Source organism: Orcinus orca, chromosome 13 (assembly GCF_937001465.1).
Source record: "Orcinus orca chromosome 13, mOrcOrc1.1, whole genome shotgun sequence".
In the NCBI taxonomy this organism is placed as follows: Eukaryota; Metazoa; Chordata; class Mammalia; order Artiodactyla; family Delphinidae; genus Orcinus; species Orcinus orca.
The window spans coordinates 91,234,245-91,245,071 of NC_064571.1; positions in this window are offsets into that span (position 1 = coordinate 91,234,245).

Here is a 10,827-nt window from a genome sequence, read left to right on the forward strand (position 1 = left end):
TTGTTAGTTGAAATGGCCCCAGGGAAATGAGTAAGTCAATTGCAGCAGCCTGTATCTGAGATCTAGTTAGATGTCCAGAGAGGTTAATATATTTACCAAATGTCACGCAGCTAGTTAAAATTATTCCCATAATCTGGAAATTCAAGTGTTCTTTCTAGATTGTAAAATAAACCCCAAATTTTACACTTCTAAAATTTCAGCGAAATTTAGTGGAAGTCTTTCCTTTATCCTTTAGAAAGTAAAAAAGTCACTGTTCCTATGTACTAAAATCTCTGTTCACTAAAATATCTAAAGGGTTTAAGTTCAGTCATATAAATTGACATTTGGGAACTAATCACACGCCAATGTGTAGTCCTAAATATAAATAAAAATTTGACAGAATCCGATTATCTTTTCTTCCTCTAAGTTCACAAGCAAGTTCAAAAGGAGGTAGACAGGCACAGTGAGGAGAGGCAGGATTGGAAGTTTGAGGGGTAACCTAAATGCAGCTATGGTACCTCTCCAGCATCCCCTGTTGCATCTCCCTTCTTCCCACAAAGCCAGAAATGAAGAGAGAAGAAAGTGCTGAGACTGACTTACAATGTCCCTTTTCATCTGGCAGAGGGACCAGAGTGAAGACAGTACACCTGGGCTTGGGGGTCATACAACTGAGGGCTCCCTCTCCAAGGGAGAGGAGAGAACGTTTGATGCTCTCACAGAATCTACCCTAAATTAGGAATGCAGGTGAAGTGTCACCCATCGCTCGGCAGTGTTTATGGTGCCGCCTGCTTCCCGGACCTCAGTCTTTCTTGGTCTCTTCAGAGGCAAAAAACTGCAGGTGCGGAATCGGTTCTTAAGGCTGGAGAGTGCGGGTGACACAGGGTTGTCACAGTGAAGCTCCATAAAGAGGCAGAGAAGAGTCTCGGTCGTGTGGCACACAGGGATCTGCGAGCAGCAGTTCACTAATCATCAACAGAAACACACACGCTGAGACGTGAAAGGGAAACAGAGAGCAGCTCGAGAACATAAAGTAAATGGGAGAAAGTCGCAGGAATGAAACGGGTATTTGTGGAGAACAGAAAACTGAGGATCTTTATAAGGTCACTAACGATACAAAGAAAGCTGCCAGGAACATGGAAAACAATAGAACAATGATAGAAGACGACTTTCCTGAGCTGAAAAGCAGTGCATGCAGTCATTCCAGATCTAAAAAAAAACAATAAATAGTGACAACAGTAAAGCTGTGTGGACAAGAATAAAGAAAAAACCCTAAACCCTGCATTAACAACAGGGCAAGTGGCAACTTGCTTCCTCAGCAACCAAAATACCATTTCTTCTTAAGCATGAAACGTCAAAACATCGTGGAATAAGTCTCCCAGAGTCTGCGGGCGAGCATAGGACTACATAGTGTTTTAACCTTCAAGGTACGTTTTGTCTGACAGCAGAAATAGCAGAGCTCAGAACGATTCCCCTCACGGACCCCTCCTCAGGGAATGACTCCAATCCAGCTTGTCATGAATCCAGGTGCCAAGCCCAAGAACAGAAAATTGTGTCATAAAAAGATCACCAGTAAGTACTGAAACCACGTGAACATAAATATGTCGAAGAAATATGCTTACAAAAACAGACTCAGACATCAAGATTATTTTTCAGCCACGGATCTAGAATGTGGAACACAGTTATGTATGTTATGGGTGGAATTGTGTCCCCAAATCCACAGGTTGAAGCCCTAACCCCCAACATGACTGCATTGGAGATGGGGCCTTTCAGGGGGTAATTAAGGTTAAACAAAACCACAGAGTGTGGCCCTAATCCCATAGGACTGGCTTCCCTATAAGAAGAGGAAGAGACCCCAGGGATGCACATAGAGGGAAGGCCAGTGTAGACACAATGAGAAGGTGGCGCCTGCAAGCCAGGGGGAGAGGCCCCGCCAGAAACCAACCTGCCAGCACCTTGACCTGGGACTTCTAGCCCCAGAACAAAGAAAACACATTTCTGATGTTTAAGCACCAAGTCTAGTATTTTGTTATGGTAGCCTGAGCCGACTAACATATGTACTATAAAATGTTTCCTATTTTAGAGTGTTGGGAAATCCACAAATTGTATTTGACAGTTAGAGGAACATAGGCTAAAGTGATTTTAATGAAAATAACCGGTCAATAAATTACACAGTCAATAAACAGCATCCAAAATACTGGTCAATATTGTTTCATTATTAATTTTAAGAAATAGAAATAAAGTAAGCATGCAATTAATAAAATAAGGATAATGGTCAGAAGAATCATAAAAACAAAAAATGAGGAACCAGAATATAGAAAAATAATATAAATAACACAATTCAAGTGCTAATTACTTAAAAATAAGCAATAAAATAATTATTTTATAAGTCAAGAAAATAAAACACAAAATCACATTAAAATAGAGTTATGGAGAAGAATATTTTCTATTTTAGAGATATAAACCCTATATATAATGTATTTACTAATCTAATAATAAGCATTTTAACATAATTATACATTTTGACCAATTAGTATTTATATCAAAACTGCAAGGATGGTTTAATATTTATATATGCATTATCATAATTCATCACACCACTTGGTTAAAGAAAAACTATCTTTTTTATAGATCATAAAAATATCTTATAATAAAATCTAACATCTATTTATGGGAAAAATTTCTATACAAAAATTGGATTTAAAACAAACCAAATGCAAACCATCATCAAAAATCTTAATGCCAGACTAATACAAGAAATTCATATTTAAAAAATGAATAAGCAGGGCTTCCCTGGTGGCGCAATGGTTGAGAGTCCGCTTGCCGATGCAGGGGACATGGGTTCGTGCCCCGGTCCGGGAAGATCCCACATGCCGCGGAGCGGCTGGGCCCGTGAGCCATGGTCAATGAGCCTGCGTGTCCGGAGCCTATGCTCCGCAACGGAAGAGGCCACAACAGTGAGAGGCACGCGTACCGCAAAAAAAAAAAAAAAAAAAAAAAAAAAAAAGCAAGGATGATTATTCTTAAAATCAGAATAAGCAAGGATGACCAATATCATCACAATCTTTTTTTTTTTTTTTTTTTTTTTTTTTGCTGTACGTGGCCTCTCACTGCTGTGGCCTCTCCTGTTGCGGAGCACAGGCTCCGGACGCGCAGGCCCAGCGGCCATGGCCATGGCTCACGGGCCCAGCCGCTCCACAGCATGTGGGATCTTCCCAGACCGGGGCATGAACCCGTGTCCCCTGCATCGGCAGGCGGACTCTCAACCACTGCGCCACCAGGGAAGTCCACAATCGTTTAATACAAACAATAAGTACCATAACATGTATACTTACAACGTCTGGCATCTTAGTCAAGAAAATGACAAAAATTTTCTCTAATCTTTACATCAACCAATGAGGCAACATTATTTTCCCAATTTAAGGAAGACACAATGGAAGCTTTGGGGAAAGCCTCCTGGAAGTGAATGGTAGGATTGAGATGGGACCCAGGTGTGTCTAACTCCAAAGACATTCCTTGTGATCACTTGCCACTTACTTCCTTGTTCTGGACATTCTACATAATGAAATGAGACAATAAGAAGAAATATAAGACAAATATGAGGAAGAGGGGGCCAAATCAGTGTTGTTTGTAGATCATGTAACTATTTACATGCAAAATTCAAAGGAGTCTTGAAAATCAGTAATGATAAAAGTGGTCAGGCACAAATAATGTGAAAAATCTCTGTGCTAGTATTAGAAAATATAAGGAAAAGGATGTACTTTTTAATAGCAACAAAAAAATATAAAATGCCTAGGAATGCATACCCACAGATGTGGAGGACCTATATACCAAAATCTGTCATCTGCTAAAGAGAAAATCTCTAAGAACAAAATATTATAAAGATATTATTTCTCCCCATATAATCTGATAGGACAAATCTAAATTTATTTAAAGAAATGGAGAAAAACTAATTTTAAAACATTATTTAAAGTACAGTAAGGTGATACCTGTACAAATGATATTAAAATGTATTTTAAAGTTTTAATAATTGTAAAAGTATCACAGGGAGTCTGGGATTGACATGTACACACTGCTATGTTTAAAACAGACAACCAACAAGGACCTACTGTAAAAAAAAAATAAAAAAGATATACTCTCAGTAACTTTCAAATATACAATACAGTATTAGCAACTGTAGTCTTCATGCTGCACATTACGTCCCCAGGACTTACTTACTTATAACCGGAAGTTGGTACCTTTCACCACTGAAGGGTGGATTTTAAGTAAAGAAGCTGCTATTGGGATTTTAGATGCAACAGTATCTTCTGGGCTATGTTATGCACTCAGTGGTGATAAACCAGGTTTCTCTCGAGTGCAAAACTATGCAATGTCATCTGATATTCATAATGCTAATCCTAAAGCCGATATGACTAAATTATGTGCACTATAATCGGCGTTCTCTGTATCTTACTACATTTGGCTTCTTTAGAAAATGACTAGAGGAAGGCTGGATAGTGGCTTCAGCCACTGGTCTCCCATCTGCACTTCTTCCATCCTCCACTGTCCTGCCAGAATTCAAATAAAATTCCATTCTTCTTTCTAAAAACTTATTATATTCTTGATTAATCAGAAATTTCTCTTCCTCAGTCAGGCTTAGAAAAAGAATCTTTCCTGCTTAGATATGAGAGACAGAATCTGGACACTTCTTTCCAAAAATATAGATCCCATTTTGCAGAGTGTATTTTCATGATGGAATTCAAGCCTGTTTGAAAAGGTATGTGGGTGGTATGTGCTTTTTTATGGCTTTGGAAACTGCACCTGACAAAATAGGGGGTGTTAAGCCTGCGTCTTTAGAGAAAGCAAGTGGTGCTGAGGCAGGAGGGGGACAGTCTAACATGCCGTCACCTCTAACCTTCAGGCTGACCTCCGACCCTGAGGGCTGCACTCACTTACGCTGGCGTCTTTCTGAGAAGAGCGGCTGTCGGTTCTCCCAGGCTCTGAAGAGCTCCTGAAGGGCAGACAAAGTCTTAGGGGCCAGAGGAACCGTCCTACATAAAGCACCATCGCTGGGCTTGACTCATGCCTGGAAAAGCTCCGCCATCATTGGAAGTGAGCTCTGTAGAGAGGGTCTGCTCTGTCCCAAGAACCCTCTTGCCTTTCTGTCTTCTAACACCGAGCCAAGGTCCCTCAGGGGTCCAGACAGGTAAGATTTAACCTGAGAATGATGTAACCAGAAATGAAAGCAGCTGTCAAGTCTTCTGATGGTAATAAATCAGGATTGTCAAAGTACAGCTATTATATTCTCAGTTACGTTCTTTTTCTCTTTGCAAAATACCTTATGAGGCGCATACAGAGACCGTGGAGAAGAAAGTATTTCATACAGGGTCTGGAACTGCCTTCGGGTCCCGCAGAGTTCCTTACCCAGCTCGAGCCAGCAGGCTAACACCACGGAGTTTCCGGATATGGTCAAAGGCAGATTCTGCCTTAGGTTATTTAGATGGAGGAGATATAAAATCACTACTTAAAGCTGAGGTAGGAGGTAGATGGGCCCCTGGGCTGGACAGCTGGTGTTTGTCAAGTGGAGTAACACTGAAGCTCTGTTCTCACCCAGGCTCTCCAAGGACAAAGCTAGTGTCGGAAGCTGAGCTCTGCTGAAGCAAAGAGATAAGATAACCCCTCCTAAGATCAAGTAAAACTTCCCTGCCTGCACACGCGCAGGAAGGCTCCTTGGGGGTCGAAAAGGGAGAGGCCGCCACCTCACAATATGTATGGACATGCAACCACAGGCCTCTGTGCTGGGGTCCATCTCAGCAAAAAGTTGTGCACACATGTTGGGGAGGATCCTGGGACCAGTCAGGTGTGAAAAAGGAAACGAGCTAGCTGGCCAAAGGTAAACAAAGACCCGGAAGGCCTGTCCTACAGAAGGGATTAGAATTGCCTCTGTACTGCACTCCTTCTCAGGATGCCCACACTGACAGGGGACGCCCATCCCCTTTCTCTATGGGCGTGCATTTCTGCCCTGCTTCTGACTTAAATAAACAAACTGCTTCCCTGTGTGCTCTCCCATACCTTGTGCTATGCCTCTAATAATAAACTTTGTACCTGTTTTTACGGTTTTTCCCTCCTTGAAACATTCTTGCTTTCAAATGGGGTAAGAGCTAGGGCCACTTTTCTTCTAGCCTCAAGGTCTAGCGGCTAGGATTCCTGGTTTTCATCCAGGCTACCCAGGTTCAGTCCCTGGGCAGGGAACTAAGATCTCTCTGCAGGACTGCTCACTGCTATCTCTCCGAGATCAAGGCTACAGGGCTTTTCATTCAACAAACATGGAAGAAAGAAAGAGCGATGGGAAAAGAACAAGAGAAAGGAAGAAAAACAAGAAAGAAATAAGGAGCAAGAAAAGAAAGAAAACAAGAAGAAGGAAGGAACGGAAGGAGGAAGGAGATCAACCATACAAATCCTGCCTTCTCGGAAGCTGCAGGTTCAGATGAATGACGCTTGGCCCCTGAATCCATGGAGCTCACACTAACAGGAGTGACAATGTGATGATGAAAAACAGATCTAAAAACAGACTTTATATACATAAATTTAATTTCAATAATTAAAATTATTTTAATAGCAAAAGTTGCATACTATGACAAATCGAATTTTACAAGTAATTATCTAAAATGAAAGGGAATTTTAAACTGTCTTAGATTTTCTTTTTTTGGAAGATTTAACTTTTTAAAACGCAAAATAAGAATTTTATCCTCTAATATCTTCAAATTATAAGAGGAGAGAAGAAAGATGAATTTAAGAAAATGGATATAAATTTATTTACATGTACCACATTTTTTAAAGAACCTCTTGGAAAAACATAATTATTTCAAGAATAATACCATTTTTTATTTAAAAAACCCTATATATTATTAACGAAGGCATAAGTATAAGAAATCATTACTTTTGTAAGCCAAAAAATAGAAAATTAGAAAAATAGAAATTAACACTATAAGGAAAATTCACTCAATAGCTGGAGGCAATGCTATAGAAAAAAGCAAGGGTCAGTGAATGTTGTACCTTCAATACATATCAGATAGAAACATAATAATGCTTAGGAAATACTTAACTAGAGGAAAACATTTCAAAGCTAAATTTGATTACAAATCACTATTGGTAAAAAGAAAAAAGCTTACACTGAACTTGTATTAAATCAGATTTCATATGTCCCATGTGTGAGGCTAGATATCAGTGACGAATGTTTTACTATTCTTATTTTTTAAACCTGAATAAATTTAGTATAAATTCATGGCAGCATTACAGACTTACTGACTAGGTATATTAAATAATTTAGTATGGAACTGAAACTCCCAGAAACAGAAAGACTTTTTGTATGTTTATCTTAATATGCTCAATTTCCACTTCTGTGAAGGGTCTAACTAGCAGAGGTGTAACCGACATTATTCAGGTAACTTCAGCTTTGGGTCTTGACCTGGGCTCATCAAATAAAGTTCAATATAAGTGATATAGCACCAATGTGAACACTTCTACAGATTAACATCACCTTCTGGCACGTTGAAGCTAATGGCACATAGAAGGGATTCTACACAGTAGAATTCATCCTGGGAATGTAAAGGTAGTTCAATGTAAGAAAACCAATCAATGCAAGACGCCATATTAACAGAATGAAGAACAAACACGCACAGTCATCTAAATAGATGCAGAGAAAGCATTTGAAAAAATTCAACACACTTTGCTGGTTAAAATAAAAAAACTCAGCAAACTAGGAGTACAAGAGAACGTTTTTAACATGACACAGGACAATTGAAGAAAAGCTACAGCTAACATCATACTTAATAGTGAAAGACTAAAATCTCCCCCCTCCACAAGATCAAGAACGATACAAGGATGGCCACTTCCACATAGTACTGGAGGTCCTAGCCAGAGCAATTGGGAAAGAAAAAGAAATAAAAGTCATTCAAATTGGAAACGAAGAAGTAAAGCTGTCTCTATTTGCAGATGTTGTGATTCTATACAAAACCTATAGAATTCATGCCCCAAATAAACTAACTATTAACAATAATAAAGAAACCCAGTAAACTTGCAGGGTATGAGATCAACACAAAAAAATCAGTTGTATTTCTACACAGCAGTAAATAATCTGAAAGGAAATTTTAAAAATTAGATTTACAATAGCATTCAAAAGAGTAAAATATCTAGAAAGAAATTTACCCAAGGAAGTAAACGCTGTATTCACTATAACTACAAAACATCGTTGAAAGAAGTCAAAGACCTAAATAAATGGAAAGACATCCCATGATTATAGACCCAGAAAACTTAAAATTGTTAATACTGCAATACTCCCCAAAGTGGGCTTCATACTGAACATACTTTCTGCCCATATTTAACGGCCTTTTTTGAAGAAATAGAAAAGCTGATTCTCAAATTCATATGGAACTATGAGGAATCCCAAAACAGTCAAAACAATCTTAAAAAAAACATAGCAGAACTCACACTTCCCAGTTTCAAAATTTACTATAAAGCATTCGCGAATTCACCTACTTGCTAGAATTTGTTACCCCAAAGTCAGTACTTGCAGCACTTGCTTTCGGGGTTACTTGCAGGCACACCCAGAGTGGTAAAATGTTGAGTCGCCCGAGGCTCATGTTCCTAACTACCGTCACACAAGGCTGCCCTCTGCCTTCCTGTTTCAGGTCTCACCCATAAACAGGTGAACAGCTGTGCCATTGCAGCATATTTAGTGCCCCATTTTTTGCATTTTTGTGCATGTTTGGGATGATTTTGAGGTTTAAAAAGGCCCCCAGGCATATTGCTGAAGCGCTGGCTAGTGTTGCTAAGCACGAGAATGCAAAGTCCCTGATGAAATAATCCTTGTTTACAAGTTCTAACAACTTTGTCATGAGCATCTGTAGTTTGTCCTCACTGATTTTTAGTTTTACTCTTTATTTGTATCAAAGTTATTCATGCACAGAGGCAACTGACTTTCCTCTGTCAGCTAACACGTGTGTACGATAGATACCCTTATTTCTATGTCACACGTTTGAATGGACACTGCTGAATTTTCAGATCAGATCTGTTGTGCTGTGTTCCCACTTCTGCGCCCCCAGAACTGGCCCCACTTCCTCCCCTCCAGGCTCTGCGTGAGCTCTGCGTCTTCCTCAAACAGGTATCTTGTAACCTGGTTTAGATCAATGTCAGCATTCAGTTTGTCACTGCAAATTTAATTGGTGAGGACATGTAATAAACTATGGCTCTGTGTTTTAAAGTAGATTCCCTTTTCTCTGGAGTTAGTAATTGCCTTGCTTTTTATTTGGTTGTTACTCAAGTAATGCAACACCAACTCACCTCTCCAGGCTTTCAGACCCATCATCAAGTTTTCTCCCAATTTCTTCTGGGAGACAGAACCCTCTACGCCGGAAGCACAAGTGCTGCCCCGGGGCCACCCCACCCCCTGTCGTGGGCAGACTCTTCTTTCCTGGTTCCTCTCTTGTTCTCGGTGAAGGACACCTTCCAGCAGCTTCCTTAGGAGGGCAATTAGGAGGCACATATCTTTGTCTGAAAGTGTCTAATCAGATCTGAAAACCTCTGTATTCCACCCTCAGATTTGACTGTTAAGTCTGCCTGGATTTGGTGCATAAGGTGGAAGTCGTTTCTCATGGGAACGTGGGATCTTCTGATCTTGGTGCTGCTTTGTGAATGGCTGGTCCTTGTGATTTGTCTCAGGGTTGCTGCTTCCCTGCTGTCCTGAAGTTTCCCGGCCTCATGCTTTGGTTTGGTTGGATTTTCATCCCTTGTGCTGGGCCCTTGGTGTTGCCTTTCAGTTTGGAAAGCCATGTCTTCTAGTTCTGGAGACGTGTTCTTTAATTATCTCAGTGGCCTCTTTCCCTCAGATGCCTCTGCCCTCTGATCCTGGAACCCTGATTTAGTGACAAAGGCCTGGAGGACTGGTTGCCCAAGCTTCGTTTTTACTCCACCACCTTTCCTGTCTCTGCCTTTTAGCGCTAGCTTCCAAACGATGTCCTCAACAGTAGTCTCCAACACTTACTGAGTTTTAACTTTTGTCACGTATTTTTAATGTGGAAGGGTCCATTGTTGTTCTCTGAAGGTTTCTGTCTGATAACATCTGTTCTCACCTGATACCATCTCTAACCTCCCTCAAGATGTTATTCTTTTTCTGCTTTCTTGTGCAAATTGTGCATTTGCTTGCTGTCTATTTGTTCTCTGTCTTTCCTGCAAGAAAGTTTCCTGATATGGCTGGTAATCTCTGGGGTCCATCTGTCCATTCTGTGTTACTCACCACCCTTGCAGTGGCACGACCCCATGCAGCCGTCTCCAGGCGAAGCACAGGTCTTCCTGGCTCTGGGAATGTTGCTGTTCCCTGCGCATCCCCAGGACTGGCTTGGCCGACTCTCACCTGCCTTCTGTCCTCCTCGGGAGGGAGACACTTCCCTTCCCCTGAGGCCACCCTTCCAGTGAAAGCCGCCACCAGTGAGGCCAAGATTCTGCTATCCCAGCGCAATGTGAGGTAGCTCGCAGCTCCCCTTCTAAAGAAGAAAAAAATGCAAGTTTGGAGGCGGCGTGAGGGTGCTGAACGTCTCCAGTATGGGTGGGCACCCCCAGGGAGGGGAGAATGGACTTATCCTGCTTTCCCACACCCTTCACGACCTGCCAGGCAGTCTCCCCAGTGCACCCACACCAGCACCTGCAGGGAGCTGCTGCTGACAGGGAAGATTCAGACGCCCAGTCTGCTTCCGAGGGAAAAAGTAGGAAAATGCCTAATTTTACATAAAACTCAATATGCACACAAAGACATGAGGGGTTTTGGAATCACGCCCGGGAGAACAGCCTACAGGACTCATCCCGTAAGCACGGATC